Source organism: Euprymna scolopes, chromosome 10 (assembly GCF_053919585.1).
Source record: "Euprymna scolopes isolate OS-2025 chromosome 10, ASM5391958v1, whole genome shotgun sequence".
In the NCBI taxonomy this organism is placed as follows: domain Eukaryota; kingdom Metazoa; phylum Mollusca; class Cephalopoda; order Sepiida; family Sepiolidae; genus Euprymna; species Euprymna scolopes.
In genome coordinates this window covers 137052994-137060493 of record NC_136491.1, presented here as the reverse complement: position 1 = coordinate 137060493, position 7500 = coordinate 137052994, and the positions used below count along the sequence as shown (strand labels likewise).

General features: G+C 31.8%; 1 protein-coding gene across 1 annotated transcript in view; it reads right to left on the bottom strand.

Annotated features, from left to right (window-relative positions):
• Positions 1–7500, bottom strand: part of LOC145286426 (uncharacterized) — a 33883-nt gene that overhangs the window by 13142 nt on the left and 13241 nt on the right. The gene's annotated exons all lie outside the window — the stretch shown is intronic.

The following is a 7500-nucleotide window of genomic DNA, read 5'->3' as shown; positions in this document are numbered from 1 at the left end:
TTTTAGCTTTTCTATATGCATAAATGTGCTAACACATTTCTTTCCTCCGAAGAGAAGAATTTTGCATTCTTTGAAACTCCGCAGAATAAGAATTAATTATCATTGTTTGAGGTGTTCTGTCGAAAAATAAAGTTTACATGTAAATTTTAATTTACGGTTTTCATTTATGCTTCTTGCATTAAGCTCTATTCCTATTATCGTCATATTGAGCTTTTTTATTTGGTTGGGATTAATGTAAATATTTATGTTAAGGATGAGAGTTCATATAGAAACGTTTTAATTTTAATAAAATAAAATACGCATATAGTGTGCTTGAAAGCTAAATCACAACGTAATATTAGGAAAATAAACAAATATTTTACTTGTTTGAAATTTATCAAAAATATATTTCAGAGATATACTCCATCTTCAGTGTGTTGTTTTGTTTCTTTTTTTTCCTTTTCTTCTTCCTTGCCATGTTGTAACGTTGGAGAAAGAAGTCTGTTTGTAAAGAGCCGCGCGTTGTATCTAGCTGTTTTATTATGAAATAAAAATGGCGATCCAGTGGATGAAAAACGTGAGGAAATATTACCTAGTATTGATCACAATGAAAATATTAATAATGACGACAATTGCAGTAGAACTACTGACGTAAATATTAACCAGACACGTCGATACCCGATAAGGGAGCGAAAAATGCCAGACTTCTTAAAAATTGAAAAGATACAAGACTACGCAGTGGATTACTGTTACTCGTTGAAAAGCGCACCGGAAAGTTATAATGGGGCGATTAATTCAGAAAATCACCAAGAATGGGGGGAAAAAACTATGGAAACCGAATTGAAAGCTTTATCTGAAAATAACATATACAAAATAGTCGCAAAACCAAAAGATAAGAATATAATTTCTTCAAGCTGAGTTTTTTCCAAAAAGAAAAAGTCACAGTTTCTAACAGTGAAACTTTTAAAGTAAGATTTGTTGCAAAAGGTTTTTCACAAATTTCTGGAGTGGAATATTTTGCCACATTTTCACCAACAACAAATTTAACGACAATTAGAATTTTATTACAATTTTCCGCTGAATACAATTTAAAATACATCAAATGGATGTAATAAATGCTTATTTAAATGCTCCGATTGACTGCGAAATTTATATTTTCCCTCCAGAAGGATTTAAAATGAAAAATAAAAATTTCGTGTGGAAACTGAATAAATTGTTGTACGGACTAAGACAAAGTGCTCACAATTGGAATTTAACACTCCATAATTATTTAATAGAACAAGAATTCAAGCAATGTCCCCTAGACGCGTGCATGTATAACAAAAATGTAGGTAATAAATTGTTGATTTTGTTTTTTGGGGTCGCCTCAAATTGTGACAACACTTTAAAAGATGTTAAAAATAAATTAAATTAAAAATTAAAAATGTCCGATCTTGGACAATTGTCATGGTTCCTCGGTATAAAATTTACCTGTGAAAATGAAACTATAATAATGAACCAATTACGGTACATTGAAAAATTCTGCTCAAGTTCCTCGGAATGCAAGATTGCAAACCGCGTACAACGTTGAAATGGATAGAAATAAAAATATAGAGACCGAAGCAAAATTAATAGACGGTCGATTATACAAAGAAATGATTGGAAGTCTCATCTACTTAATGACTGCAACTAAGCCTGATATATATTACACTGTAACAAAGTTATCTCAAAACGTATCGAGACCGACAATTAAGGACCTTAATTGTGCAAAAAAAATCCTTCGTTATCTAAAAGGAACCAAGGGACAATCTTTAATATTTAAAAAGTCAACATATCCTCTAAATTTATAAGGATTTTAAGATTCAGATTGGGGTAACTCTGAGGATAGAAAAGGTATAACGGGATACTGTTTTAGGCTGTCAAAGACTGAACCTACGATCTCTTCTAAAACTAAAAAATAACAAGTTGTTGCCCTTTCTACTTGTGAAGCAGAATGTGTGGCCCTCACCCATTCCGCGCAGGAGGCAATTTTTTTGAACAAACTTCTAAAATCTATTTTAAAACCAGATCTAAGTAAAAAACAAATTATAGTAATTCATTGTGACAACCAGAGTAGTATCTTATTAGCAAATAATTCTATGATTCATCAAAGGTTGAAGCATATTGATATCAGATATCATTTCATAAGGGATGAAATAAGTAAAAAAAATCTATTTCTCTTAGTTATGTAACATTTTCAATAAACCTATAAAAAGGATAAAATTTAAACATTTTATAGTCGAACTCTTTGGAATCCGATCATGAATAAATCTCTTTTCAGAAACCCAAAAAGCGAAGCATAAACAGTCGAAATCATACACAAAAAAATAATAGATTGTAAATTGTCGCGGCACGGCGTTAAACTGCGACCATTTTTATCTTACTAACCAAATTAACCAACTAATACCTAATAAAATGTTTCCAGATCTTGTTGAAGAAAATGGCTTCTTTTGCCAATATTGTGCCAATATATTAATGATTCTTTTTGACCAATAAGAATAAAGACAAATTCCCCAAAACAAACAAAAATACAAAAAAACAAGCAAAAACAAAAAAATGTAACTTTATTTGTTTATTTATTTGTTTATTTTTATTATTTTTATTTATTTATTTATTTTCCTTTTCTCAAGTAAAACCAAATTAAATCCGAAAGGATTTTTCGATTATATCAAAAAAGGGGGGGGGGTTAAAATGTTTTTGACTCCTAATGGAGTATGCCACCACTGATTTCGACGATCATTTTTATAATCACAGATTATAATAAACAACCAATCAGAAGCTCCCAAACTTAATATAAAAATTGTCGAATTTTGGATTCAATCAGTTAACCGTCGTCTTCGTCACGAAACTGCATTTGATTCTTCGCCACATCTTTGTTACTAGAAATTCCTTAACACTCAAGATCGGAACTGCACTGAATCTTCGCCGCCATCTTTGTTACTAGGAATTACTTAACACAAAGGATCGGAACTAACACGAAACTGCGAATAAAATATAAAAAAACTCGTAATTTCTCTTTTAAAAGTGGGTTATTTTCTTTATGGATTATACTTCCAAAATAAACTATTAAAGTTGTATAAAAAGTAATAGAAATATTTTTTTTTTTATTTAAAAAAAAAAACAGTAATGAAATTAATTGAATTTTACGAGCTCAGTATTTTTCGATTTTTAAACTTTAAAAATCTATCAAAATTTTTCTATTGATTCTCTTTTTACGATATTTTCAGGGTCAATGTGAAATTTTATGCTCTTTCCAATAAACCGAATATAATATTTTAGACAAACGTTTTTTTTTTAATTCACGCCCCCCCCTTTTGAAATGTCTATTAAAAGTAAATGATTAATTTACTCACCAAAGTTTTATATATCACAAATTGAAGATAAAAGATCAATAAATAATATATTCGAATTTAAAACAAAAAAGAAGCGTTTTTTTAGAAATTTACCTGTAAAGTCCAAAGTTTAAAACGTTTTTTTTTAAACACGTTGTTTTTTTTTTTTTTTTTTTTTTAATGAAATCTTGGTCCTCGCTCCTTCAATTGAAAAAAAAATTAGGGTTTAAATTACATTTTTCGAGTAGTTATAAGCTTTGAAAGACAGGGGGTCGAATTAATTCACCCCTCCCATTTTTAAATGTCTATTAAAAAGTAAATAATTAATTTACTCACCAAAGTGTTATATATCACAAATTGAAGATAAAAGATCAATAAATAATACATTCAAATTTAAAACAACAAAAAAGAAGTGTTTTTTAGAAATTCACTTGTAAAGTCCGAAGTTTAAAACCCTTTTTTTTAAATCACGTTGTTTTTTTTGTTTGTTTTTTAATGAAACCTGTGTCCTTGCTCCTTTAATTTAAAAAAAAATGATGGTTTGAATTACATTTTTCGATTAGTTATGAGCTTGGAAAGACAGGGGGTCGAATTATCCATTTCACGAAGTTTCTGACACACCTATCGCTTCCGTTGTCGAGGGGTAGACTTGCCGACTGTCAACACGACGGTTCTAGGTTGGATCCTAGGCTTGGGAGAGGTGTTAGTCTAGCGGCACTGATGGGTTGTGATACAACGAAACAGGACTGTATGTTGATGACTACAAATATATTTTAAAAAGACCCCCTCTTTGGGTTGAGCATTGTCGTAAATAATCTCACTCGCTGCTTAATATGCCTGAAAAATGCGGAGCTCGCGATTTGTTTACAAACAAGCGTTTAAGCGCTGTACAAGTAGCGGACGGGTGTTTATTTAAATAGACATTCGGACAGATTAGTTGCGGGCATCGCTTCCGTGGTCGAGGGGTGAACTGCCGACTATCAACACGACGGTTCTAGGTTCGATCCTAGACTTGGGAGATATGCTAGTCTAGCGGCTCTGATGAGTTGTGATACAACGAAACAGGACTGTATGTCGATGACTACAAATATATTTTATATATATATGTGTGTGTGTGTGTGTGTGTGTGTGTGTGTGTGTGTGTGCGTGTGCGTGTGCGTGGGCTAGAAATTTTCATTCTAAATGCTACAGAATTATGCAGAATATAGAAAATATGCATAAATAGAACTGACCGTAATAGTTAAATGAAACTAATCATCCACTAAGAAACCATAAAATGAATAAATTATTAATGAAAGCGTGTTTTTCAAAGGAATATACGAATTAGTTAACATTTATGAAGTCATTCGCATATATATATATATATATATATATATATATATATATATATATATATATATATATAGTCCTTGTCAAAATCATAAGACCACTTAAGAAAGTAAGCGTTTACGCATATTATCGAATTTTTAATCAAACAAATAGTTGAAACCATTGCCAAAAGGGAATATGATGGAATATGATGGAAAAAAAAAAAAATCTGCTTCATTCGAAACCTTAACCCTGATCTAATAATTATTTTTTAAAAAACAAACATTTTCAACTGGTCAAAATGATAAGACCACTTTAATAAAATCGGCTAGTTTTGAAAAAATGAATACGAAAAGCTTTCTGTTACTAAAAGCAACTTGTTAGTGGATAAAAAACATCTTACTAAATTATAAAGGGCAAAAGGGAAACCATTACCAGAGTTTGAGAGAGGAAGGATCTTTGAGCTTAATAGGGGTGGACTCTCCCATAGATCCATTGCAAACGAAGTGAATCGTAGCAAAACGGTCATCACAAATTTTTTAAGAAATCCAGATCAATATGGGCACTAAAAGAGTCCAGGTCGACCAAAAAAATAACCCCATCACTGGATCGCCGTATCAGATGAAGTTTTAAAAAAAACTCCAGTATGAGCTCAAGTCGATTGAAAAGCCAAACAGCAGCAGAATGTAGTCCTTAAACCATCAGAAGACATCTGAAAATGAAGGGTTTCAATCATTTAAAGCGACGTCTTCTTGAACAGCACAAAACTAACCGACTTAAATATGCCGTCAAATACCAGACTTGGGATGAAGAGAAGTGGGAAAATTTAATTTTCTCCACTGAGAAAAAGTACTCCACACTAACGTAATGTACTTGCAATAACCCTTATCCCTGGGTGGCTTCCGGGCCTTGATAAGTGGTGATCACTGTGTAAAAAGAAAAAAAAAGTTTAATCTAGATGGTCCAGATGGATTTCAACACTATTGGCATGATAAAAATTTGCCCAAAGAGACTTTTTCAACTCGGCATAGTTGAGGAGGGTCTTTAATGATCTGGGGTGCTTTCTCGTCAGCTGGGACCCTAAAGTTGCAAGTAGTGAAAGGCCGGCAAACATCATTGAAGTACATTTTAATGCTTGAAAATGCTTCTATCAGGAATGAAGGTCCACGTCTGCGTGGAAGAAATTGGATTTTCCAGCAAGACAACGCTGCGATACACACTACTCAACAAGCATGAGAATATTCTTCAAATAATATAGAATTGTTAGATCATCCAGCATGTTCTCCGAACCTCAATCCCATTGAAAATCTTTGGGGATGGATTGCAAAAGAAGTGTTCAAAGATGGAACCCAGTATGATTCGATAAAGGAACTTTCTGATTCAGTTTTCAGTACATGGGATAAAAAGAAATCAAGATTTCATTTTCTTCCATCATATTTTCCCTTTTGGCAATGGTTTCAACTATTTGTTTGATTAAAAATTCGATAATATGCGTAAACGCTTACTTTCTTAAGTGGTCTTATGATTTTGACCAGGGCTATATATATATATAATATGAGTATAATAAATATTCGTTTTAATCATTTTTAAATAGAAAAGGAAGGCTTTTAATATCAATGCAGCAAAATCTCAATATTTTAATAAATGCAGATTTCATATTTATTATTATAGAGTCAATACTCAATCGACTATCATATTGTGCCCGATATACAGTAATGATTTTGAAAGTTTAAAAAAATGATTTGGGTGTCATCGTCTAGAATTAAAACAAAAACATAATTCTCCAGTCTTATTGATTAGCCTCTAACTGACGCCGATACGTCCACGCCAATATAACGTATTTTAAGAAGAAGAAAAACAAGAAGAAGAAGAACCTTACGGCCAATCTCAACTGCGAGAAATATCGTTGAAATTTTAACATTTAGTTTTTAAATATTGTGATATCCGTCCATAGTGATCTACGCATGCAAGCTTAGGTGACCGAATTTCTATTTCAACTTTAACGTGCTCAACAATAACAACCGAGTTTCTTAAAGGGGCTGACATAATAATTACAATAATATATATTTTTTTAATACCTACAGACACTAGTCTTTTATCCTTTCGTGAATCATCAGTGTAGGGTGACACAATCACTACCGATCGGGATATATATATATATATATATATATATATATATATATATAAAACGTGCCTGTGAGCTAGAACGCTTTCCTCCCAAATGCTATGTAATTATGCACAATGTAGCAACTATGCATAAAAATAATTAAGCATAATAGTAAAACGAAACCAACCATCTAATAAAAATAATTAATTAATTAATTAATTAATTAATGATCGCTCGTTTGTCAAAGGAATATGCAGTCGCTCGCATATTCACGACTGAGTATATTAAGAAGTTCGTTTGAATAATTTTCAAATTGAAAAACTGCATTTTAATATCAATGTTAGATCAAAAAAAACCCTAAATTTTGAAGGTATACAAGATGAGATCAGATAGATAAATGTTACCAAAGGCAAGATAAGTTACTCTTTTACCGGCCTGGATAAGTTTTGTGGGATTTAATTTATTTTAAAGAGTATAATTACTATTAAACATGGAACTCTCTTCCGTTCGCCTATTTCCCACCTGATTACAACTTGGATGTCTTCAAGTCCAACATAAACAAGTTTCTGATGAACCGCTCGCTTAAGTAAGACACTTTATCAGATCTCCATTACTGACGATTGCTGCGATATTGTCCCATTGATTACTGTACACGCAATGACCTTTATCCCCGAGTGGCCTTTGGGCCTTGATAAGTGGTGACTTCCATGTTAAAAAAAAAAAAGTAGTCGCATTCTTAAGTTGGTATAAAAAACA